The 27,583-nt window shown below is 39.4% G+C and overlaps 1 long non-coding RNA gene across 1 annotated transcript; it reads right to left on the bottom strand.

The window, feature by feature from the left end:
• Window positions 1–15,552: 15,552 nt before the first annotated feature.
• On the bottom strand, window positions 15,553–20,090 carry LOC142143779 (uncharacterized). The gene is made up of 2 exons (XR_012689575.1): window positions 16,657–20,090; window positions 15,553–15,944 (listed from the first exon to the last, which is right to left on the bottom strand). It is a non-coding gene; the product is annotated as an uncharacterized LOC142143779 (long non-coding RNA).
• Between the last annotated feature and the right edge of the window lie 7,493 nt (window positions 20,091–27,583).

Raw genomic sequence — 27,583 nt, 5'->3', positions numbered from 1 at the left:
ATCATGTGTGTATACAAATACTCACATGATCGCGGCACCGGCGTCCTTCTCTCTTCCTCTGTATGCAGTGAATGTCGGGCGTGACGTCATCATGTCACGCCTGTCATTCAGTGAAGAAGACAGAAGACAGTCAGAACAAAAGAAAAGAAAAGAAAGATAAAAGAAAACAATACAGAGGTAAGTGAAAGAAGAGAAATGCAGGGAGGCACAGGGGGATGAAGGAAGGAATGGGGGGGCAAATTCAGCATGGCATCGGGGGATGAAAGAAGGAAGGGGGGGGCAAATTCAGCATGGCACAGGGGGATGAAGGAAGGAAGGGGGGGCAAATTCAGCATGGCACAGGGGGACGAAGGAAGGGGGGCAAATTCAGCATGGCACAGGGGGTTGAAGAAGGGGGGGCAAATTCAGCATTGCACGGGGGTTGAAGAAAGGGGGGCAAATTCAGCAATACACAGGGAGTTGAAGACAGGGGGGGGGGAAGGCAGCATGGAGGGTGCAGTGCGATCATAAGGGGGCATAGGGTGGTGATGATGATGGGGCACAGTAATGTGTGTGATGGCACAGGGAGCTTTTGCCAATGTAGTGTGTGTGAGGTAGATAGTGGCTAATTAATGATTGATATTTTGTTTGCGGGGCAATGCGAATACTATTATTAATGTTGGGGCTGGAGGAAGGCCTAATTATTAATCATGGGTGCTATTGATTTAATGGCGGGGCTGGTTGTAACTTTCTAAATGTAGTCATTTTTTTTTCCAAATAGGGTCCCTCAACATTCCAGGAGCCAAACAAGCCGCAACTAAAGAAACCTGCAGCCACATGGGATGAAAGTGAGAAGAACAGGTAGGAGAGAGCAGGAGAGTGTGTGAAATGTTGTGATTCTAGTGGGACAATGTCAATTTTTGTTGAGTGTTCTGCCCAATGTAAGGTACAGGCCAAGACTGTGAACTGTGTGTACACACTGCATTCTTTGTGTATTACACTGTGGTGCTAGATGTGCTGAAAGTCAGGAGTGTTTGGACATATGTGATGCTCCGGTGAATTCAGCGGCTAGCGCTTTTCCCCACCAGGCATGCCCCAATGATGCATAGCTACGCCCCCAATTGTATGACCACACGCAAATTTTTTTAACTTGCGCTCCTGTAAGGGGGGCCCCATGAATTTGTTGTACCGGGCCCTGAATTCCTCTTGGCAGCCCTGATTGTTATACAAATGGACAATGGACTGTGCTTTTAAGAGCTTAAACTATTTATGGTAGTGGAAACAAACATAAAATAAAATGTAAGCAAAAACACCAAAATGTGTTAACCAGAGGTGAATTTTTAATACTTGCAGTCATAACCGATCTTTGTTACAGTGTTTAGTAATCTAGAAGACTGGAAATATTTCACAATATGATGATAACAGAGGATGGGATACCAGAAGAAAGGGACAGTGAAAGAGAAGGTTTAAGGTGTAAGAGAGCAATGGGTGTGATTGGTAATGTTTGGAGACGGGTGAAAGATATGCCTCAAAGTTTAATGTGATTTAAGCTGTGGTGTAGCACAAACAGGGCAAGCCAGAGCAAAGCTGTTGCAGTTTGTCTGGCTTCTGAGATGACTCACTAAGGTAAGATAATAGAAAAGAAATCCATTTTTTACTTGGCCGAGGTCTTTTTCTTTTTTATTGATAACATAGTGCATCTGTTATTCTGTATTCTGGGGTATGTAATTTCACTAAAGTAAACCATATCCACTATTTAACCTAGCCACAATCATTATTTTGAATGGCTGTTTGTGCTAATTTCCGGCACTGCTTTTGGATGCTGTAATACAGTTAGTTTTAGGATTTTGGGATAACCCTGGTACATCACTGGAACGTAAGGAGTAATATGTTGAAAGGTGACATTGAAAGAGTCTTTTTGACAATAGTGAAGTTTGACCATGGTATTTGTACCATGGCTTGCCACATATATGAAGCAAAACTTAGCACACGCTCACAACAGGTCACTAATATGCAGACGACATGGTACAAGTATGTACATTTATTGCTGAAATAAAGTTATCTTCTCAAAGTTGTTCATAATGAACTAATTCTTCTGCAGCACATTAGCAAGAAGACAGCTGTTAGACTTTATTATCTTTCCTAGTTCCGGTGTCACTTTTACATCTGAGAAACTATAGTAATATATTTTACAGAGAAATCAATATAAAGTTATATAATGAAAGCTGCTTCTAAACGGCTCATTTCCATCTGATTTGTGATAGGTTTAATGATCTGAACCACACATAGCATGAGAGCTGCAATTATGCTCACTCTACTTGTAATTTTAAAGTTGTTTCTAAACAAATCCCTGGGCACTATTTGTTATTCAACTTAAAATGGTGTTTGTATGCTTTGGAGCAGTGCAGCTCAAATGAATACTAATTTAATTGCACCATGTATTGATGAAAAAAGTGGTTAGCTCTGTGTACAGAATCTAACAATACTCCCAAGTGAATTTAGCTCCCATTTTTCAAAATCAACATAAGAAAAACTGTCCCAACCTTACATTTTTCTGTAATGCCATATGTGCAGTACCAGGAAGAGTATTTTTAGTGGCTATTGCTTTATTTTTAAGCATGATAATAAACTATATATCAAGGTTAGTAAATCTGTATATTTCCAATTTATCATTGAATAACAACTTGGGTTATCAGATTACTTGAATAAGTATACTGATCAGTATAGTGTTCCCAATTTGTGTATGAGTTTATGTATATTTGGGGGTATGCCTTATTTGGAATGTATTTCTGTCTCTTTCTTACATCAATATCCATTCCAATGGCATGTGTATGTCATTCCAATGACATACACATGCAGTAAACAGCATACTATATTGTTCAGCCAAAAATGACAGATGAATAATAGAGTCCAAAAATGATAAATATAGCAGAATGCTATAGCTTGCTGTGAGAATATGTTCAGTGAAAGGACCTCCCTCAATTATGATTGGAGGTCATGAGTATACAGTAGACTACCCAATATAATACACAAACATAGCAAATTATTCCCTAGCTATGGTTGGATGGCAAAATTCCATCAGAATTTTCAGCCTCTGGGATGATTCCCATCTCAACTGCTATAAAGAAATAATGGTGCTGATTTTTGCTCAAGTATCCAGACGCAACCAGAATATGAACTTGAGGAAAACTCACAGTGAGTAGGCATGGATCTGGACATTGCACACATTTCAGCTGTATTCATACCTCCATGTGCTAAAACAGGTTATGCCTACCCACCCGTATGTTTCATGCAGATTTACAACCACTATCAACCACTATGTCCTCCAAAGTATGATAAACGCTGAAAGAAAATTTGTGTTATAGCTGTATGATAAGAAATAGGGGACAAAGAGCTTAAGTGTAAGAATGGTGCTGCACAGGTTCTAGCATTAATACAGCTCAACATCTATGTTGTTGCTACATTTTGCTACATTTGTCTTATTTGCATTCCACGCACTGCAATTGGTCTGATTCGCTAGTGGGTATAATTATTTGGTGATACTGGTGGAAATATAAACCAATTTATTAATTCCCAAAAAACTGATATTCAGCTACATATTAGAACTGGTTGAGTAACCTACCTACTACCATTCTTTATACAGTTCACACAAGACAACAATCCTTTCACTAACATTGCTGTGTAACTGGATCATATAGCTCACTAAGTACTTTTTACCTTTGCAATCTGGCTTGAAAAATATGCAATATGTAGCACTTACCCTTGTGTATCAAAATCCCATTGTCCCATAGATTGTAAGGATGTGAGCAGGGCCCTCTTACCTCTCTGTCTGTCTGTATTATACTCAGGGCCGGATTAACCATAGGGCTAACTGGGCTACAGCCCAGGGGCCTATGGCATCCAGGGGGCCCTTGAAAGTGCACAGCAGCAGTATTGATCGGTCGGGGGCGGGAGCGCCCCCAGCGCGATCAGTGCTGCTGAGCACTTTCACTGCGGTCCTTTTTCGGCGCGCTGTAGTCTCCTTACTGAGAAGATCTCGTGAGTCTCACTCTCATGAGATCTCCTCAGTAAAGAGCATACAGCGCGCCGGAGAAGGAGGTAAGTGCCGGGGGGGGGGGGGGGGGCGGGGGCGCAGGCAGCCCGGATCACGGGGGGCGCTGGCAGCTCGAATCACGGGGGGGGGGCCCTCACGGGGGAATGGAGGCCCTCTTAGCCCAGGGGCCTCCATTCCCTTAATCCGGCCCTGATTATACTGTATTATATTGTCGTCTTATATTACTCTGTTCCCAATTGTATAGGGCTACGGAATTTGCTGGCACTATATAAATAAATGTTGATGTTGATGATGTTTGATTATTAATTAAATGGTGTAAAGAATAGGTAGTGTAATTGTTCTAGTCTAATAGCAAGGTAAACATAATAAACATACTAGAGCAGTGGTTCCCAAACTGTGTGGCTCCTTGGGGTACTGTGGCTCTCCCATCAACTTTGCATAATGTCTCCCCTGTGTGTCTTCACCTCCCCCTTATATTTCCCATGTGTCCTTTTTCCCTTCCCTTATCTGTTCCCTCTGTCTGGATACTAAGATCTGATGCTATGTAAAAGGTGACTTGAGTATTGAAAAAAGAAAAAGAAGGGGCGCAGTTATGTTATATGTTATATTGACAGTTTGGATATCTGTTTTAGGGAGCTGCGATCCATCATTATATGCCATTTTTTATGATTCTTAGCGCCTGAGTAACCCTTGTGTAGACTTGAGTATTGATTGTATAGAAAATAACAGCGTCCAGAAGCTCTTGTGCTGAAAAACTGAAAAAATCGAGGGTCAAATTACTTTTTAAACTACTAGTAAACTTTATATTGTTGCAACCTCGATAATCTTTCTAATTTCTTTCTTATTTCCATTAAATATAGTGGTCATATTAAATATTGCTGATAAATGCCCATGGGATTCTCACTTTGAGACATTTTTTTTCTTGCTGACAATCACTAATTTAATGTACATTTTCTCTGTAGTATGACAATGTACACAGGGTTATACATACACACAAAGACACATCATCATCATCATCATCATTATCGCCACTAATTCCGCAGCGCTGTACAGAGAACTCACTCAGATCAGTCCCTGCCCCATTGGAGCTTACAGTCTAAATTCCCTAACACACACACACACAGACAGACTAGGGTCAATTTTGATAGCAGCCAATTAACCTACCAGTATGTTTTTGGAGTGTGGGAGGAAACCGGAGCACCTGGAGGAAACACACGCAAACACGGGAAAAACATACAAACTCCACACAGATAAGGTCATGGTCAGGAATTGAACTCATGACCCCAGTGCTGTGAGGCAGAAGTGCTACCACTGAGCCACCGTGCTGCCCATTACATGTGGTCACAGACACACACCATACATAGCCAGACAGACTGGGGCACACACCGAATGAAGCTCAGAAACTGGGGTAAATACACTCAGATTGGAGCACAGAGATGGGGGCACACACACACACACACAGCTTGGAGCACAAAGACTGGAGCACACATGTACAGATGGAATTGCAGAGACTGGGGCACACACACACAGATAAGAGCACAGAGACTGGGACACGGACACAGCTTGGAGCACAGAGACTGGGGCACATATATTGGAGTGAAGAGACTGGGGCATACACAGACAGATTGGAGCACAGAGACTGGGGCACACACACACACAGTTTGGAGTGCATGGACTGGGGCACATACAGGCAGATTGGAGCACAGAGACTGGGAATGCACAGATTGGATTACAGAGACTGGGGCACGCATGCACAGATTGGATTGCAGAGAATGGGGCACACACACCAGGGGCTGGCTGGGCCGAGGGGCAGGAGGGCACATGCCCCCTGGGCCGGACAGAAAATTACTATTTTGGGCCTGTGCTTGAACCGGCCCAAGTCTCTACTATTTGGTGGCTGGCCCCTCTTCCGGGACCAGCCACTTTTTCATCATTGGCCGCGGCCCCTCCTACATTCCTCTCATCCTCCCCTCTCTGTATGGCTTGTCACATGGGACACACACCACGTGACAAGTCCCATGTGTGAACTGTGAAGCGCCGCAGATGCGCGGGTGGAATAAGGTAAGTGGGAGTGTTGATTCTGTGTGTGTGTATGTGGGGGCAGTATATATTGTATGTGTGTGTGTGTGGGGGCAGTATATATTGTGTGTGTGTGTGTGTGTGTGTGTGGACAGTATATATATTGTGTGTGTGGGCAGTATATATATTGTGTGTGTGGGCAGTATATATTGTTTGTGTGTGTGTGTGTGTGTGGGCAGTATATATTGTATGTGTGTGTGTGTGTGTGTGTGTGTGGGCAGTATATATATGGTGTGTGTGTGTGTGTGGGGCGGCAGTATATATATTGTGTGTGTGGGCAGTATATAAACTATAGTATGTGAGTGTGGGGGGGGCAGTATATAAATATAGTGCGTGAGTGTTGGGGGTAGTATATAAATATAGTGTTTGTGGGGGCATTATGTTATTATATGTGAGGAAAGGGGGGTCTTAATATAGTGTGGGAGGTAGGCTATTTAATGGTGGATTGCAGGTGAGGGCTAATTATTTAATGAGTGCTATTTTTTTGGTGGGGTGATGGTGGAGCAATTTAATTTAAAAGTGGGGCCTATGAATTTATAATGGGGTAATTGGACCTTTAATTTAATGCTGGGTTGGTTTGGGAGCTATTTATTGATTGTGGGTTGTTTGTGGAAAATGAGGTCTATTTATTAAATTTGATTATGTATTATTTAATGACTGTGATTGTTGTGGAAAATGCTAATATTTGTTAAATGTAAATGCTATTTAAATTATTGTTGCGGCTGTTTGGAGGGAGGGAAATAGACTTATATATTAAATTTTTTTGCTATCTAATGTCAGGGTTGGTTGGAGGGAATTAGATCTATTTAGCAAGTGTCAACATTATTATTTTAATGTTGTGACTGGAGGGAGGCCTAATTATAAAATGTGGGTGCTATTGATTTAACACTGTGACTGGTTGAAGTTTTCTAAATTGTGTGTACCCATTTTTTTCCAAATAGGGCCTCCAATATTCCAGGATCCAGAAAACCAGCAAATGAGCTAAAGTAACCAGCCGCCACAAGTGGTGAAAGTGACAATAACAGGTAGGAGAGAGCAGGACAGTCTGCCAACTGTCCTGTATCTGATGGGACAGTCCCAAATTTGGGTGACTGTTTCACTTAGGACAGTTGGGAGGTATGTCCCGCTTCACCATGTACTGCTCGTGAAGGCAGAACTGTGTGCACCTAACAGTAGTGCACATAGTATTACCTGTGTATTTGTCTAAAAAAATAACTATGCTATATCATAGAGGGTTACCCTGTCTAAATTGCCCAGGCTCCCCAGAGCCTTAATCCAGCTCTGGGCCCGGACATAAAAATATATATATATATGGATTAAGCAACACTAAAATAGCCTCTTTTATCTTATATAGATAAATATATATTTTACCAAAAACCACCCTTTAAGGATGGGCCGCTACTTATGGGCCAGTGCTGTGTGCTTGCCCCCCCAGGCTAAAGTCTGCCAGCCCTTCCCTGATGCACACACAGATTAGAGTGCAGAGGCTGGGGCATACATAGACAGTTTGGAGCTCACAGACTGGGGCACACACAAAAATATTGGCGTGCAGAGACTAGGGCATACACACACAGATAAGAGTGCAGAGACTGGGGCACACACAAACAGATTGGAGTGCAGCGACAGGGGAATACACACACAGATTGAAGTGCAGCGACTGGGCCACACACAGACGGATTGGAGGGCAAACTGGGACATACACAAGCAGGATGGTGAACAGACACACCATACAAAGCCAGACACAATGGGTCACACACAGATTGGAGCACAAAAATACCATATATAGCCAGACACACTGGGACACACAAAACAAAAAGTGTTTACAAGGTATTCCACACTCCTTCTCACTTTGCAGGTCAACTCAATATGAGGACTGCAGTGCAGTAGTTCCACCTGTCCACTCTCTCATGGTGCTGCATGAGCAGGACTTTCACATCACACAACCAATCTTGCCCTGCACCTCGGTTCAAGCTGCACCCCTTCCATCTCCTCTACAAGGCAGCTCAGCTCTGCAGCTAAAAAGAAATGGCTTGGTTGGTAGCCCACATAGCAGTAAATGTAGCAGCCAGCCCATCCCTACACCAGACATGCATGAGAACTGCAATTATACTCAGCCTACTAGTATTTGGCTTGCAGAGTGAAAGCAAGCCCAGCTGCAGGTGAGTGCTGAAACCAGTTCCAGTCAGGGCCGCCAAGAGGAATTTGGGACCCCGGTACAACAACTTTCTGGCCCCCCTCCACATACAGTAGGAGAAGAGATGTTAGCCGTCGTTGTGTGGCGGTGTTGAAGGGGGCATGGTCAACATTGGCTGTGGCTGTGCCTCTTTACACATGACATTATGGGGGGGATTCTATTACCCACAAAATGTCTCCAGAACGTCCGTGAGACACTTTGCGTCGTAGATTTTGTCAGAAATTTATAATGTAATTGCAGGTTATGTGTGCGCCAGCAATTTAATTCCCCCTATTATGTATTAAATTGGTGTTGCTCTCACCTACCTGTTATTGCAGCTTTCACAGCCTGGTACTGAATTCTTGTCTGGATCCTGGAATGTTGGGACCTGTTTGGAAAATGTATAGGTACATGAAATATGGAAAATAATTAGTGAGCACAGTACACAATACAGATCACGTAGTATTTAATAATATAACTAGCAAAATATGAGTGGTAAAAATAATCACAGCTATGTTTGGAAATGTTCAGATAATGAAAGACAATTGTAAGTGTATTAGAGAAATGGCTGCCTCTGCAACCCCATACAAAGATAAACACATAATAAAAATTATGAGGCGCTCAAAAACCCTTAAACATAAATTCAATAATGATGAGAGAAAATTGCACAATATTTTAGACTCAAAACTAATTAATTCATAAATATGGGGATGATTCAATTGCCGGCGCTGTGGCACGCAGACATTGCGCTGCGCACATTGCTGGATGCTTCTGATGAAACAGCAGGCACCGAGAAACGCGTCAAGCAGTTCAGATTTTACGTTTTGGAGAACATATGCTCTATATGCTTGGCATAGAACAACCCCAGGGTTTCATGTTCGATAGCGCCTGGAGAAAGACTCAGCTTATCCACCCGTGAGGATGAGAACAGGGATCATCAGTTGTATGCTGACTACAAGGGCTGGCATTACAACGTATCCAGCATTTCATTACAAGGTACCTCTTCTCACGGAGAAACATTGTTGTGAGGTACTGTGTTCTAATTACGTGGACTATGTCTGTTGTATACTGACATTTTATAATTGCACAACAGATGGAATGTGCTATATAGTGGATATGATTTGAATCTATGTGGAATCGACTCGTCAATACAGTCATTACATGTATGTATAGTGGTGCGTGTGTATACCTAAGAACAGCTGATCACGCCTATACATAATACTAGAAGACAACTGTTTGCAGGAAACTAATACCACTCTTCGACTGTTCATATGGGCAGAACTCCATGATATACCTTAATTGGTTCTATTTCAGCCGATTCAATACATAAAGGGTTTTGTCCCTATTATTAAACAGCGGACACTTCATTTTTCACATGATCCAGTGTACTTATAGCAATATATCATCTCTTCTATACAATATGCTAAAAATCTAAAGGTGATATTTATGAGTCAAGACCATCTTTAATCATCAGCGCTTCAACTCAATACCCCTAATAAGGTGTATTTGCTGTATTTTATACATTGTATGCTTTGTTATTTTATGCCCTGTGGGGGTGTTTATGGCCATAACCACTGTGTATGTAATTGTGCATAATATTTTTTATTAAATTTATAATTGTGTGATTTACCTAGCGCTTTATCATCCTTTATCTTTGCTGGATATTACACTAGGCTGTTGCAAGTGTCCTTTGCTTTTCAAAGGTGAATTGCATTCACTTGCGTTCACTGCCGTATAGGCCATTAAAGATCATGCACAGAGCAATTTTACGCAAAATACGGAATGTGCCTGGATTTGAATAAATCAGACCCACAATCCCTAAACAAACAGGGCCCTAGTTGGAGGCAACCCCTTGGCTTTAGCAGCAATGATAGAATATATTTGGAGGACTAAAGTTGCAAAACACTGAAACCATACATAACAATCCTCACCAAGTTGTTATTGCTTTTTCTCATCCTGCAATGGATTATTTTTGTAAATGCATTTACATACTAGAGTTTTATTTTGCAAAATGTTTTATTTGGACATTCTTATTTTCAATATACTTATAGAATGATTTCCCTTCTGTAAAGTGTCATTGTATGCTATTTATTTGTATCACAATCCCTTCAATGTACTGCACTGAGTAATATGTTGGTGATTTAGAAATAAAAGCTACTCACAATAATGATAATATGGTATAGATCTGTCATTTATAAGAATAGCCAAATTATTCTAAACTTTAATGAAGATTATCTTTGACACAAAGGGGTTGTGCACATGGAACCTGCACTCATTGCAGCTTTCAAAATAGCTTTTTTTCCAGCATGTTGCTGCCAAAGGGCAACATTATCAGGACATATAAAATAATTCTGCATCTAATATAAAAACTTTGAGTTAATGAGAAAAAAACATTACTCATATGCCGGTAAATATAGGCTTTGCCCACTCCTAAATTCCACTGCCCAGAAAACCAGGCTAGGGGACATGCCTACAAACAAACAAACACATATACATTAGGATATATTAATAGGTCTATTTTTCTATTTTTCGAGAGTTCAATATGGTGTTTCTATACAGTTTTCATCTCAATAAAGCACTTTGCCATTACTAACCTATTTAAGAAAAATATGAATTGTGTGTACTTTGCAGACACCAACCAGGTTTATAAAGGTTTTAGCTTTTGCTGAAATACCACAGTTAAGTCTGCTTTTCAAATATACATCACCCATTTCAACCTTCTTATAAAGCATCAACGTGTTTTTAACATTGTTATTTTTACTACTTTTTTTCCTGGAAAATTTTGCTTCCTATGCTTTATCCATTACTTTTTATGGCTAAAGTAATATAATTTAAAGATTGGGGTACAAGATATAATTAAAATCATTCAGATGTTTCTTTATTGTTACCTCTTGTAAACTCTGTTTTTGTTTTTTTTTTGTAATGTATTTTATTTTATTTTTTTTCTTGTAAACTAAAGAAAAAAAAATCCCTGGTTTACGCCTTAAAGAACTTTACACTGCTGGGAAGGTCAAAATGTTTAAGCAACAATCCACAGATTTTAAAGATTTCATTCTATTTATTTGAAAACATTTTCAAAGGTGAAATGAGGTAGGTATTTTTTGGTGCTGTAAATGGTAAATAACATAAAAAGCGGAAAATATACTGCTTTGATCAATCCCTATAATCGATAAAAACTGTGAAATTACCTACATGCAGAAGAGATAGATTAAATGCATAGTTATACAAATGAGAACAGACATACTAAACAATTTGTAAAAAGAAAACTAGAATCTATCAGTATAACTGACATATAAATTCAGGATACCAATCAGATGAAAAAGCCAAACAAGGCATAAAAACACATTGCTTTCTTAGGATGATAACAACACTATGCACCTGGTCTTTTGATTCCAACTATCCAAATGTGTGACATACTGTACATGCCATAAATCTTGCATACGAATGCAAATCATTCATGTTAAATGACACCTTCTTTTTACATAATATACATAGATTTTACTAGTATGGCAAGGTTGAGATTGCTGTCATTTAGTTTCGTAGCAGAGAATTATTTCTTGTCTCCTGAAACTGTTGATTTCTTTTTGTGATTCTGTCATTAATCTCTTTGTCATATAAACTTAGACTTAATTGTGTTTGTAAAGGTAAAGCTACATGAAAAGGAAAAGAGTCATGAGTTCAAATCATGTTCTAAGGTGCATGACCATTATGGGCATGATTTTTTAAGGAAAGCTAGACAAAAGATGTATAAATTTTCTTCTAGACAAAACCATGTTACAATGCAAGAGGTGCAAATTAGTTTATTGTTTTGCACATAAGATAAATATTGGCTGTTTTTTTCATGTAGTACATAAATACTTGATAGCTTTCTTTTTACACTGAAATCTAAAGTTGATATAGAACATGCCTTATTCCAATTATAAATCTGCCAGTACATTTTAAATTTGCCTTCTCCTCTAAAGCAACATGGTTTTGCCAAGGTAGAAGTTACAATTTTTTTGCTTTCCTTTCCTTAATGAATCAGGCCCTATATCTTTCAACCCATTGTTTACCTAAAATGCATAATTAGATTGTGTGTGTGTGCGAGTGTGTGTCTCATTAAGGCATGTCTGAGTATAATACATATTTATAGTGTGGATATATACATCCAGCTTTACTAAGCGTTACCTGCAATTTGGCAATGAATAAATTGCTCAAATTGACATGGAACTTTGAAGGTGTTGAAGGTGTTGGGGTATCAGGGTTCACCGATACTTCTATCAATCACCTTTGTTAGATCTAAAATTCTGACCCAAGTCTGCCTGTGGTGTCAAGTATATCTGGAAGCGCTTCAATCAGCTGGAGAGAATTGACACAGACCAAGTTCTGTATACAAGGAATATTCTCTAGTTTATTGATACAAAGATACAGGTTTTTATAGGCTACTGAATAAATGAATCCTACGTCATATGCATACAATAGTTTATACCACTAGTTTATGAGAAGCGCTACTGATTAACTTTCTCACGTATTCTTGAGGTGTTTACTTTTCTCCCCCTTCTAAGGACAGATGAGCCTATTATTTCTTATCTCAAGGGGAGTTGGAGATATGCTATGTGCAACACCATGGATACAGTTCCCATACTACCAGCTGGATATGAAGCTCATTATTGTTTTCATAACTGGTTACATTCTTCAGGTGTTCCCTATTAGTTCAACTTCAAGGCCATAGGCTCACATATTGCAAAACTGCAAGTTAACAGAAAAATGAATAATCTCTTCTAGCAAATAATATTTCTATACAAGTTACAATAAAATGGCTGAACAAAGGCCTTATGAGGCCTTAACAAAAAATCATATTTAACATTTCCCATCTTTTATTCAATTTTCGACCCTTTCTCCTCCTACCTACCTAATCCTATCTGTAGAACCACATTCTTAATAAGCAGGTACTTATACACATGTAGGAGGCCACATGCATAGAGTTGGTCCCCTTAGGAATCTGTCAACTCATCCCCCACTAATAAGCCTGTGATCCTCCCTGTCCTAACTTGATTTATGAGGAGATGCATTTTGGCAAATGTCCATGTCTAGAAAAGATGGTTTCTTAGAAGATGGTTTCTTAAAAGATGGTTTCTTAGTAGGTAGTTAATGAGTCTATAGTAGTTCTGCAGGCCTTGCATGTCCTTTGTTCAATCTTTAGTAGTTTCTTGTTGCAAACTCTGCAGTTCTTTGGCTTTGCTAGTCCAAATAATTCATGACACTCATAGTCTGGTCAGGTTTCAGAAGTAATTTCTGTGATCATCAGAGGTTCGGGATTTTCAGTGGTTCCCTTTTTGGAGAGACAACAATCAAGTGTTAGTAACTTCTTAATCATCCATATATTTAGTTTAATTATCACCTATACGATCAACAGGATTGCAAAACCATTTGCTACTAATGCCAATATTTCCAATATCCAACATGAATCATTACTGACAACTTTACCAATGAGGTTATGCATCTGCACAAAGACATTTTCAGAGTTTACTCTACTATGAGTGCAAATTGTTGAGCACTCCTTCCCATATGTTTCTCACAGTGGCATAGGCAATATGTCACTTAACTGTCTGTTTCATACTGGGTTAGGGAGGCCTTAATCCCTACTTCAGTCACAATTATTCTGGCAAGACATATCAATACAATGAGACAGTCATTTCTATTTATCAGAACAAGACTCCCCTGATTTGAAGACTTTGCAGTGTTATGCGTGAATCCAGGTGTCTCTTTCCTGTACTTTCACTGCCATGGGAGTCGTCAACAGGACTTGATAAGGACCCTTGTATCTGGGTTCAAGACTTCTCCTGATGTGCTTTCTCACGACCACCCAGCCCCCCAGGGTGCAGTTTATGGGTACCTGTATCAAAATTAGGGTTTGCAATGGAGGAGAATATTTGATCATGTATTTCAGTTAGTTGTTTCTATAATAAGGCAACATAATTCAACAAATCACTATATACATGGTGTAGTTGCTATGGAAAATAACAGCCTGTTCTGTTTGCTGTGCCAAACAATATCTCATATGGTGTTAAACCTGTGTCTTTCCTAGCAGTATTTTTTACTGAGTGCAGGTAAACATGAGATCCATGGCAGACCTGTTTCAGCCATTATTTTCTGCATTTTCAATTTCAGTGTACCATTAAGGCGCTCCATACATCCTGAACTTTGGGATCTGTAGGGGGTGTGATAGTTTCTGGAATCCTTGCCCCGTAAAGTGTATCCCTCTGTCACTTACAATGACCTCTGGTACACCATATCATCAGATTACCTCATTCGCAATTTTCTTGGCTAATGCTTTAGCATTTGCTTTTCTATACAGCCATGTCTCCAGCCAGTGACTAAAGAAGTTGACACAGACAAGCACATTCTCAAAGCCCGAGCATTTGGGAAGTTATAAAGTCTATCTGTATCCTCTTATAGGGATATTATGTCTGGGGTGTGCTTTTCCATAGGACAGACTTACTCGGGTTACTTTGTGCACAGACTAGGCATTCTGCCACTAACGACTGTGCTGCTTGGGCGAACCCTGGTACTATCCATAAGCTGCTAGTGAGTACAACCATAGCATCTTTTCCCAGATGCACTTTCTCGTGTGCTATATTGGCCATAATGGGATAAACTACTTTTGGCAGACACAAACGCTGACCTTTACACCACTCCTTGCACTTCTAGTGCTCCATGTATTGCCCAAGTCTTTTTCTTATTTTCTGTTGCTTGTCTTTCCATAAGTTGGAGTGTGCTCTGGTCAAACAGGGGTCAGGGGGTCACCATGTAAATAGACTCCCCTTGGGGTACTGGGGCTATGGCGGCTTCTCGTGCGGCCTGGTCTATTTCACTTAGCTTCGGGGGTAGTATCTCTGTGTGTGTCTTCACCTTCATCACTGTTTGGAGGACAGCTGGAATGCAGTGAACAGTGCCCTGGTATGTTCATCATATTGACTGGTTTGCTTGCTGAACCCATAAGGTCCCTACTTTTCCATACAGGGCCATAATCATGCGCAATTACAAATGCATAACTTGAATCAGTGTAAATATTTACTCTTTGTCCTTTTGCATATATGCATGCAAGTGTCAGGGCCTTTAGTTCAGCTTCTTTTGCTGATGTGACTCGGTAGAGTCTGTTGAATCACTATTTCTGTGTGTGTGGTTACAGCACACCCTGTATAAGGGACAGGATTTATGTAATAGTGTGAACCATCTACAAAAAGAGTGATGTCTGCATCTGGTAATGGTTTATCTTTAATGTGAGATAAAACCAGAGATTCTTGTTTCATTAGTTCTATGCAATCATGTTCAGAAAAATTTTGTTTGCATTTTTTTTTTTTCCTTTCTTTCTGTTCAAGCTGGAATGGAATTCCCCCAAATCCCTAGGGTAACCCCAATATATACAGGTACTTCTCCCATCTTTTGAAACTTGCTGCAATAAGGCAGCAGGATTCAACATTGTGCACTGCTTAAGTGTAACGTTACTGGGAGTAAGCAGTGCTACTTCATTAGGATAGGCTTCAGTAAGGAGCATGTGGAATCCAAGGAAAAGGTTCTTGGTTTCTGAGTTCCACAAAGTTTACACTCATTAGATGGAGTGTACAGTACAACGGTTAAGACAGATGTGGTAACTTTAATTCTTCTGGAAGAGAAACACTTAGCTTAAATAACCTGTTAATAAGCCACATCATCAGTTCTATTAGTGTATATAATAATGTGTTGGGCCACAATACTCACAAACACATTCCTGCATTGGGTGTAAACCCCTGTAGTCATGGGTTGCTCTTTTCTTTATTTGGTTGGGTTAAACTTTCATATTAGAATTTTCTAATTATGTATAATGATCTATACATTACTATGGGCCTGAGTCTGGTTCTTCCAAACTTGGCTTTCCTTTCTAGTCTAGTACACATCTACAGCGCACAGCAAAGGAAAATAACGTGCAATCTATATTCCTCCTGCTAATATCAATGAACTCCCCTCTCTGGTCTCCCTTGGACCTTTAAAAAACTTAAAATACAGTTTACTCAGATTCCCCTTGTCTGAAGGTCTTAACATATATCTGTGAACATGAGAGGCTCTGGGGCCTCTTGTGCTTCCTTTTTTTTTTTTTGTCTTCTAATAAAAAAGGAAAGGGAGGAAGAAAATACACAGTGCGCTCGGCAAGTGTTATATGTCACTCATTTCACAATAGGAGGGAATGTCCTTTGTGCTGTATATCTTCATACTTAGTAAATCTGGCCGGTAACAAATGTTTTGCTTGTGCTTGGTTTCTGTCACAACGTACGATACCGTTAAGGTAACTGGGTGTCCTAGCACAATATCTATACTCTTTTCAAGCACTAAAGCAGAGTAGTATGCAAGTGACCTTAGCTTGCGACCATGTATTTGTGTCAGTACTCCTTGTACATGTGCACTGACTTCATAACAAAATAATGTGAAAGGCTTGTCATAATCTGGCAAAGCCAGTGCTGGCGCTGAAGTTATTTCAGCTTAAAATTGGTTAAACATTTGGTTCTGCTCAGAGGAGAGTATAAATGGCTTGCTATGATCCAGAAGTGCTAATGCAGGAGCACATACAATTGCTCTTAAAGTCTTAAATCTTTTTCATTTCTGTAAAAATATAGAATTCCCATCAATGCATTACCATACCCACAATAAAAAGAATTATTTACAGTATATGACAATTATAGCACAGTAAATAAGGGCAGTAAATGTCTTTACAAACACTGATTTACTCAAAACTGTAATGAGGATACAAATAAAAACCTTTTGCTTTCTGCACATACAGAAAAACCACCTAGTTCATGCATTTGCTATGCGAATAGCACATAAACTCTAATATCTCTTTCCAAAACAAGGTAATCATTACTCAGAAGAGTTTACGTTATTTAAATCCTTCATTAGTTTATACTTATGTTTGTTGTGGTGCAAAGATGGTGCATTGGAAGTTAAATCAATGCAATCTGGATTGCCTAATGGGTCTTTGCAGCTGGAGACCTGTGAATAAAAAAAACTTTTGCATAGAGATTAACATTTATTTACTAGGAATTACTGTAACTGTAACATGCGTGTATACTGTTATCAGGTAACCAGTGAACAGCTGCTAAAAGCTTAACTGTGACGCTATGCGTTCCATGCCTTGATTTCCTCAAAGGGGCAGTCCCTAATTTCACAAATAGAGAATGTCAAAGTGACGAGACCTGGGCGAGTGTTCAAAGCCACTCCTTTCTTATCATCTCTTAGTACAGCCCTTTTAAATGACACTAATTAAATTTCCGGGTTTAGAAACATTCAATCTGGAATCTTGGTTCCAAGTATTCAACCATTTTAAAAGCAGCACTGTCTCATAAATCAGAGTACTCTCGTTAGACACAATACATTGTGTCTGTAAATCATTCAACATTTTCTCAACAAAATCTCTCTCCCGTGACCAAATATTCACACATATTTCTAGATTCTGTGATTTTCGTGTTCAAAGTAAAAATATATTCACTTAAGTCTCGCTCACAGACGACATTTTATCTCGTAACATTTCTTTAAAGGCATAACAAACCCTCCTGATTTCTGAGAACATTCATCAGCGCCATTTTAACACAGATAAAAACAGATTTTAATGTCTGCATGTAAGCTCACTCCCACAATTCTCAACTTCATTAAAGAGAAAGCTATTTTTCTCAACTTCAAAAACAAAATTACTTTGTTTAAATACAGAAACGGCTTGTTGGATCCCAGCCAACTTTGTTCTGACACTAGTAATTATAGTGATAATGTACATTATTTACAATCTTGTCCGTGCAATCGGACCAAACATTTTAAAACTTCTTTTGTATCTTTTTAAAAGCTTATCATTAAGCAATGAATGTACAACTTTTTCAACCTTGAAACATGTCTCTTGTAAAAAACGGACAAGACAGACAAACATTGTGATTTAAAGTAAATCAAACATCTCCCTTATAGAGCACTAAGACAGAGAACAAACAATGTGAATTATCACGGATCTCTCTCACACGCAGTAAGACGGAGACAAAACTCACATACAGAGAAAGAAAACTTAACTGACATCTTCCAGCCTACTGCTGTGGAACTACAAGTCCCAGCATTACACTAAATACAAGTTAGCTTCAACATGTTATCATCAATCAGCACTCCGGACACATTTTTTCAATTTTACATACATTGTCAAAAAACAAAAAACAGTGTGCTTCTTATCTCAACACACTGAAATCATTTACACAGAATAAGGGAGGGGCACATTTCACTTATTCAGCTGCACAGGATCAAACATACATTTATAATATACAACCTACTTGATTCATTATTCAGCTTCCGATGCATTTAGCATATCCACATATATTTCGACTTTTCAGATCTCTTAACTTTCCTGTGCCACCTCAAACAATCTCTTGGGGTTTGATCTCAATACCCCTTTGTTCTTGTCACATTACCACTTGCAACACCTTTGTTTCTCCATCCACACATATCTTTGGCTATCCCCGCTTTCTTGAAAAATTCCCTGCAGACCTTCTACTCCCCCATTTCCTTAAGTCTTTGTGCATCATATCTATGAGGGAGCTGCTGTCATTTGTTTACTATCTATATTACTCGTATTGACAGTATTCTGTTGAGTCCAAATCGGGACTCTTATCTAGTTTCTGTGGGTTGTCCTTGCACTGGACGTCCCGTTCTGTGGACTCCTTGTACTGGATGTCCGTGCTAAATAGCTTCTTTGACAGTATCTGGGACGAAGGTCTTTTGGAAATCTCTCTTACACAATTTGGGCAGATTACAGAATCTCCCTTCTTTGATATACCTCTGGGGATGGTGTCTAAAATGTTCACTCAATGTTCAAAACAATAACTCTCTAAATCCCTCTATTCCATTACATGCTTCTTTGATCAATGTCTTATGTGACTTTTATGCTTTATACATCATACATAGGTACAAACACATGCACTCAAAATTCAATCATCTTTCAAAAATCTAATCAACAATACAATTACAGTAAACAAATTGGGTTAATACTGTATTATATTAATCAGATGATACTTGAGACTCACAAATTCGCGTGTCAGGTGCCTCAGACAGACATGAGGTGACCCAGACTAGGAAGACCAACGAGTAGAAATCTACTGACCGCGGATGTTGGGGTTCAATGTGCTGGGAAACCTCCGTTGTCTGTCTTGTAGCCTGCTGGACAGCGAATCTCTGTGGCGACCTCCAAGTTGTTAGATCTAAAATTCTGACCCAAGTCTGCCTGTGGTGTCAAGTATATCTGGAAGCGCTTCAATCAGCTGGAGAGAATTGACACAGACCAAGTTCTGTATACAAGGAATATTCTCTAGTTTATTGATACAAAGATACAGGTTTTTATAGGCTACTGAATAAATGAATCCTACGTCATATGCATACAATAGTTTATACCACTAGTTTATGAGAAGCGCTACTGATTAACTTTCTCACGTATTCTTGAGGTGTTTACTTTTCTCCCCCTTCTAAGGACAGATGAGCCTATTATTTCTTATCTCAAGGGGAGTTGGAGATATGCTATGTGCAACACCATGGATACAGTTCCCATACTACCAGCTGGATATGAAGCTCATTATTGTTTTCATAACTGGTTACATTCTTCAGGTGTTCCCTATTAGTTCAACTTCAAGGCCATAGGCTCACATATTGCAAAACTGCAAGTTAACAGAAAAATGAATAATCTCTTCTAGCAAATAATATTTCTATACAAGTTACAATAAAATGGCTGAACAAAGGCCTTATGAGGCCTTAACAAAAAATCATATTTAACACCTTCAATGTCAGATCGACTGGGGAACAGAAAAACACTCAACACCTGTATGATATAATGCTGAGCAGTTCCAATCTGAGATTTATTTATACATACAAGTTTAGGGGTATAGATGCTTAACAACCTATTATAAGACAGTAGATTATGAAAGTAATTCAATCAACAAATATATATATTGCAGTTTTACATCAAACTTCAAACAATTCTTTCTGCTTTCTGCATTATCTCTTTCCAGGTTTTCTGCCAATATTCTTGTGCTGCCCCCAGCTTTAAGTTCTTGGGTTTTATCTGTAAAGAACGTTTTGCTTTGCTGTGTGTCCTTGGTCTTTTTCTATTCTTGGGAACATAGTTTCACAAACTTCAACAATTCTTCTTCAAAGCTGAACATAATATCTGCTGATTTTTCTCAAGGTTATAGCATAACATATTAGTTTCTAAAGTTTAATACATGATAGATATTAAATCAATAATCATACAAATTTACCCTTACACTCCCCTCTTCTGGTTAAATATCTACTTCTAACTTCTACCTATCAGTCATGGTGATAATCATCAGAAGACAGTTACACTTTACACTATATAGTATCTTAAGGACCCCGTATGGGTAGAATAATAATTCATTTAGCATCCCCTGGTATCTTTATCACCATAACTCCTCCTTAATATCTTATCTAGGTGTATAGAGGGGAATTTATTGCTGATATCTATTTAGAATTTTCCTTGTATTACATGCTAGGTAACAGTTCCATAAAAATCATTATAGTTAATACAAGAAGCATTAGTAGCAATGGATTTATCAAGATATTCATTGCTTTCTTTATGGAAAAAGATCCATTAACAAATATGTCCCACCAAGGATGTGACAATCCATCTTTCAATTCCGAGGCTAAATGTACTAGTTTACCTGCCTCTATTATTGTAGTCATTCTTGCATGATGAGTAAAATAATTTACCTCTTTTAGGTGTTTATCTAATAGTTGGGTATTGCTAATTTGATTAATAAGAGGCTGTAGGTTAAATAATATGTTTCTGGCTTTAAGTTTGTATTCTTCCCCTTTCAATGTTATCTGTGTTGGTATATGGTAAAAATATATGTGTCTGATTTTTCCACTTAAAGACTGTATATAGACATCCGGACAATGGTCAGTGCTTCCCTATGGCCTGCAAGTCTTCTTTCGTTGTACTTATTATGCAGACTAGTAGTGCTATCTCGATGTACATATCCTTACATGTAAAGTCTATTTACACGGACTTGTATGGAGTTGCAGTTGACAGGGCTCATATCTAGGTGATTGCTGGTTGCACACTATACCTCTGTTAGTTTTTGTACATAATGAAGTGTCATGAGTCTGATTTGATTCTAATTTTATGTAGGATCCCTTCATAGTGGGGGTCCATAGCTTTGTACCCCCAGATGGTGTGTGCAGGTGTACTGGTAATATCATAAATTTGCAAACAGGCTTTTGCTAGCATAACATTAAACACCTCTAGTACCCCTGTGCAGACTTGATCTGAACATTCTACTTTTGTTGTGCTCATATCGGATGAGGGTGTGTTGGTCAAGTTAAATAGTGACCTATGTAATTCTTCATGTTTACCAAGGGATTGGGTTTGGGTGACTTGTTTCTGCATTACCTGTGCTATTACCTGCATTGTGCACACTGTCCAGTCGAGCATTTTAGTAATTTTTCTGTCCAATTTAAACTGGGTAATTTGTGACTTGTTAAAAATCTGAAGTAATTCTTGAGTTACTCTTAAATGTTAATGGATGGATGTATAAAGAGTGGGCATCCAAGAAGCCTGCATATATACTATTTTTTCCAACTGGTGACCTGCATTGCTCATCTTACTACTGATAGTTTCTTTGTTGATTGAGTTCAATACCCCCATTCCCGATCCAGTGCCTCCTAGCAGTGCATCATATCACTCACACTTCAGGAAGCTCACTCCTTCTGCTCAGGTGCTTCTGTTCTGTATTTCTGAGGCATTAGTGCATATCAATGTATGGTCTGGGATTGGGGTGATAGTTGTGTTGGTAATTTAGGTGCAATTAATCACCTTTTTCTTTATTCATGGATATAGACCCTGAGTGTAATCTGTGGGTTCGATACAACATTTTAGGGCAGCAAAATTTTCCATTGTCATTGTTTCACTGCCATTTATTTGACAAAATGACAGTGTCCAATACCCAGTTTTTCCTTGTTTTGGCTTAAGGCCTGCATACCATACGCACCCCATTCGTTCTAACGTTCATAGCCCTACACGGCTGATTTCAGGGCACGTGAAGTTATCTTGTGATCTGGGTTTTGTGGCATTTTTCCAACACCACCTTACAGTTGTTTGTACATTCTGCTCATAGGGTTTTAACCGGCTTAGTATCTGACCCAGGGTCCATGTCTGTCCTAAGATTCCTATCACAAAAAGGATATAAATCTTCATTCTGGTTTCTCGATGGTCATTGTCAACCTCTTACAATGTTGGGACAGTTATATCTGGGGTCAAAAGGCTTTCTACGTGTCTTTTCAGATATACCCAATCTCCTGGAACCAAGGAGTGAGTGGCACTGTCTGAGTCAGGATCTGGAATGGAAGAAAAAATCTGCCGATGGAGGTTAGTCATGGTTTTACATATTTTTTGCATATATCCAGTTAAATCACCATGATCATTCTGTAGCTGTTGTGGAAAATAACAACCTGTCCTGGGCACACTAGCAAACAATATCACATATGGTGTCAGCCTGTGTCCCTTCATATGTGTAGTTCAAATGTTAAACAGAACTATTGGTAAACATTCTAACCAAGTGTTTTTGGTTTCTTGCATCATTTTCTGTAGTTTCAATTTAATGTCACCATTAAGCCTTTCTACCCGCCCACTTGCTTCTGGCCTATAAGGAGTGTAAAAAGCTTGTGATACTACGAAGCCCTTCATCACATGTTGCGTTATCTCTCCTGTAAAGATTGTACCTCTATCTGATTCAATAACTTTAGGTATGCAATATCTACAGATGACTTCTGAGACTAATTTCTTTGCTGTATTTTTGGCAGTAGCTTTTCTTTCTGGCCAGGCCTCTGCCCAATGGCTAAAATGTCTGTGGCTACTAACACATACTCATAGGTACATTTAGATTTGTTCTTTAGTGTGAGCTTGAACCTTTATAATTCCTACTTGTTTAGGGAGTTCCAATGCTCTAAATAGCTCATTAATTAAGTTTGCATGTTTGATGGTTTTTCCATTTGATTCATTAGAAATCTATACTTTTCCAAGTGGGACAGAAATCATGTGCCACTCCCCAGGCATTACGTGAATCTGTATATACATTGGCTATTTGTCCTTCTGCATATACACAAGACTTAGTTAGAGCTATCAATTCTGCTTCTTGTGCTGATGCTCCATTAGACAGTGTTTAGAATTCAAGCACCTCTTACTCAGTAGTGATGGTATAACCTGTGTATGGAACTCCATCCACATAATATCTAGATCCATCTACGTAAACAGTTAGGGTTGCATCTAAAAGTGGTGTGTCAGCGACATTATGCAAAACTAAAGTTTCTAGTTTTGGAAGCTCCAAACAGCCATGTGAAAATTTGTGTGTGTGTATTTCTCAGCTTCTTCAGTTTCTTCTTCAGATGCTTCCGATGCTTCACTTAGGTCCTCATATCCCCATCTGATGAGTCATCTCCTTTGTGACTCCCCTAACTCCCCTCTTTTGAATCGTCAATGGGGAGTAGGGTTGCTGGATTGAGGACTGTGCATCTGGTAATTTTTATGTGTGAGGCGCTAAGCAAGGCTACCTCAAATTTAGTTAGTCTAGCTGCAGACAAATGTCTTGTTCTTGCTTAATTGAGAATTTCTGTGGCTGCATGTGGAACTTGAATAACAAGTGCATGGTCCAATACCATATCTGCTACCTTTTCTTTTAGTATTGCTGCTGCTGCTACTGCTTTTATACATCATGGAGAGCCTCTTATAACTGGGTTGAGTTGTGCCGAATAATAGGTCAGTGGCCTTTGTTTCGTTCCATGTTTCTGTGTGAGGACCCCTAGAACATGCTCTGACTGCTCATGGTAGAACAATGTGAATTGTTTCAGGTAGTCTGGTAGTCCAAGTGCTGGTGTAGTAGAGATGGCATGTTTTAAGGCTTGTTCTGCATTCTCTATTTAAGTTATATTGAGCGGTTCTATTCCCTGTTGTTTCCTCAAGCATTCATACAATGGTTGCATAATAATTGAAGCTGAGGGGATCCACTATCTGCAATACCCTATAGGCCCCATAAAGACTCTGATTTCTTTGACTGTTTTTGGTGTCTTCATTTCTCGCATAACTTAAACTCTTTCAGTTGTAAGATGTTTTGCTCCTGCAGAGATACAATGTCCCAAAAATGTTACTTTTTCCTGTACTAGTTGCAATTTGCTTGGTGATACTCTGCAGTCTTGTTCGGCCAGGATACAAAGTAATAACAGTGTTTCTGCTTTGCATTCTTCTTCAGTTTCTGCAGACGCCATGAGATCATTCACATATTGGTTAAGTTGAGTAGTTGGATTAATAGGCCTCCATCCTTGGAGAATTAGGGCCATTGTCTCTGAAAATTCTGGTGGGCTGGTGGCTCCTCCTTGAGGGAGTCTTGTCCAACAGTATTGGTTTCCATCATGGGTGAAGGTTAGAAGAAGTTGACTATCTTCTGTAATGTGGACTGAGAAGAAAGTGTTTGCCAAGTTGATTATTGAGAATCATTTTGCATTTGGGGGTATCTGATTAAGCATAGTGTGGGGGTTGGGCACAATAGGAGTGTTGATCAGTAATCTTTTTTTGACCTCTCTTAGGTCATGAACCATCCAGTATTTCACCCCTTGTCCGACATCTCGTTTCTTTACTGGGAATAGGGGTGTGCTATATGGAAAGCGACATTTTTTTAATACCCCTATTTGTAGGTATCTTTGTATTTGTTCTGAAATTGCTTTGGTTTGAGCAGCAGCAAGTGGGTACTGTTTAATTGAGACAGGATCTGTCCCTGGTTTTAGTGTTAGTTTTACAGGACTTACTTTAAGTGTACCCACATCCTGTTTTCCTTTGGACCATAGCTTGTCTGGTACTATGTTCAGCCAATCTGGTAGATTAACAGTCCTATCCTTTTGGCATGTGCTAATCTGTTTAAGCATGTAGATTGCTACTGTAAGCTCTTCTTGGACTGGAGATGGGAGTTGACTTGTGAGTTTTACTCCATTTGGGGTGTATTTGATACTGGCTTGTATCATTGAAAGTACATCTGCTCCCAACAGATTATAGGGAGAAGATGAGGAAGTGAGTAATTGTGTTGGTACTTTCATTTTCTCTTCACCTACTAAAAGTGTGACTAGTTTGGTTATTTGTAAGCGGGAGGTATGTTGGAGTGCCAATTTCCTATGTGGGTTGTTGGTCTGTAGCTTGCTGATTTCTTCTTTCAAGCTATATCTTATGCTTAATGCAATCTCTTTTCATGTGCCCTCTCTGTTTGCAAAAGAAACAAACCTCTTGTTTTTTAATTTCTTTCAGAGTCATGTTTCCTTTTTCCTTTACTTGTTGCACACTTGTTGTGCACCTTTAGCAACTGTTCGAACTTTCCAGTCTTGATTTTCTTGGACCACATGAATCGTAATTCTCTGAGTTTGGGACTTATCTTTGGCTTTCCTCTGTTTTTCCTTTTCCCGGTCTTCTATACCTTACAGAAATTGGAGCATGGATTGCATTTCCATTGTTGCTGCTTCTGGTCTTATGAGGAACGATTGTTGATGATATGTTTCAGAAAGACCATTAAGGAATCTGGTCTTAAACAGTCTGCAATGTTGGGAATTATCTCGATTGAAACCTTCATCTTCATGTGCTTGAGTAGCTCTGTCATAATATTGTCTAATGGTCTCTTCTTTCTCATGTCGTACTTCTGGTGCTGCTGGTGCATTTTCTCTTTCATTATGGCACCATCTCATTAACCCAGTGATAAAACAGTACTCCACAGGCCACTGTTTTTTTTTTTAAATTGGCCACAGATGGTGCTACTATTTCTGGTAGATTATCCACTGCTTCTGCTATTGCCATGGTCCTAATCTCTGTAGCTGTTCCTACTCCCAATAGCGTAGTGGCCAGCTGGTCATAATCTACCCAACTAGGGGTACAGATGACATGTATTCTGGCGATATACTGGCTGAATGCTGCAGGTTTTTTCCTGGGAGCTGCTGCTTTGGTGACAATATCATGCATATCTGATGAGGACCAGGCTCTATGTATTTCTTGGAGTTGCTGTACTTCATTAACGGCTTCATTCATTACTCTTTGAACTTGTACTGGAAACATCTTATATGGTGTATTCTGTCCCAACTGTAAAGATTTTAGCTCTTTAGCTGGGTGCACAAATGTGGGTCTTTTTTCTTCTTCTGAGTCCAGGTCTGGACCAAATATTTTTCTTCTTGCTCTTGTTAATGCACCTGGAGGAGGACCTACAGGTGAGAAGCTAGGTAATCCTGGCAACCCTCTCTTCGTATGTCTTCACAAGGTGAGGCATTGGTGGTAATTTGATTACCACAGAACAGGCATATTAAATCTCCTTCTGGTATGCAATTCCCACATTCTGTACATTTTCTTTCAGGATAGTATATCTGTATTGGGAGCATGACCTGGTGTAATTATCTTCCACTTATTCCCCACTTTCCTCACTGTAGTTGTTGGTATCTTTGGAAATTGAGTAGCTGTGGGGGTTTCATTGCTGAGTGCTGGAGGCGGGGGTGAAATCATAACTAGGGGTTCTGCATATTGGAGTGGTACTGCCATCTTTAGGGGTGGATCACAAAACATGAAATCATCCTCATTTAAAGGGGTTGTTCTTACATATTCTTTACAAGCAAGTATCCACATATTGACCTGATCTTCTCAGCCATGTCTTTTTAGCCATTCCTTATTATTCAAATAAAACCGGGACCATTTCTCCAAGTCTAATGTCCCCTCTGCGGGGAATCCTACTTTTTTGAGTACTTTCTGAATTCTAATTACTTTGAGTACTTTCTAAGAACATTACTACCTTCACTCTCCTTCATTATATCCATAGGTTTGCCTATGGTAGGCATCTTACTGTTCTGAGTCCCCATTGCTGGGTTACTGGTCACAGTACTGTCAGTATCTGTGATGCAATAACCTGCAAGCAGAATAAGGTGATACAATTTTCTTCTTTGTACAGACTACAAGTGTCTTTAATCCTATACCTCCTAGTCTGCCCTAGGAACACCAGATGCGAGTTTTATTGGCTTTAAGTTAAAAGACTGTCACTTATGGCTGATCTGATTCTTCCCCTTACGTCCGTGTATAGACATATAATGGGGTCTGTGAGGTTACCTCTGCCTCCTTATGTAATAGGGGTATCTATCAACAACCCTTCCCACGTCAAACGTAATACATGAAATAAATAGTCAGGATCTCTGGCATGTGTTCCCACTATTATAGTGAGATTCTACCACGGTCTATCTGTGGAGCC

Source organism: Mixophyes fleayi, chromosome 3 (genome assembly GCF_038048845.1).
Source record: "Mixophyes fleayi isolate aMixFle1 chromosome 3, aMixFle1.hap1, whole genome shotgun sequence".
In the NCBI taxonomy this organism is placed as follows: Eukaryota; Metazoa; Chordata; class Amphibia; order Anura; family Limnodynastidae; genus Mixophyes; species Mixophyes fleayi.
This window is presented reverse-complemented; position numbering and strand designations above follow the sequence as displayed.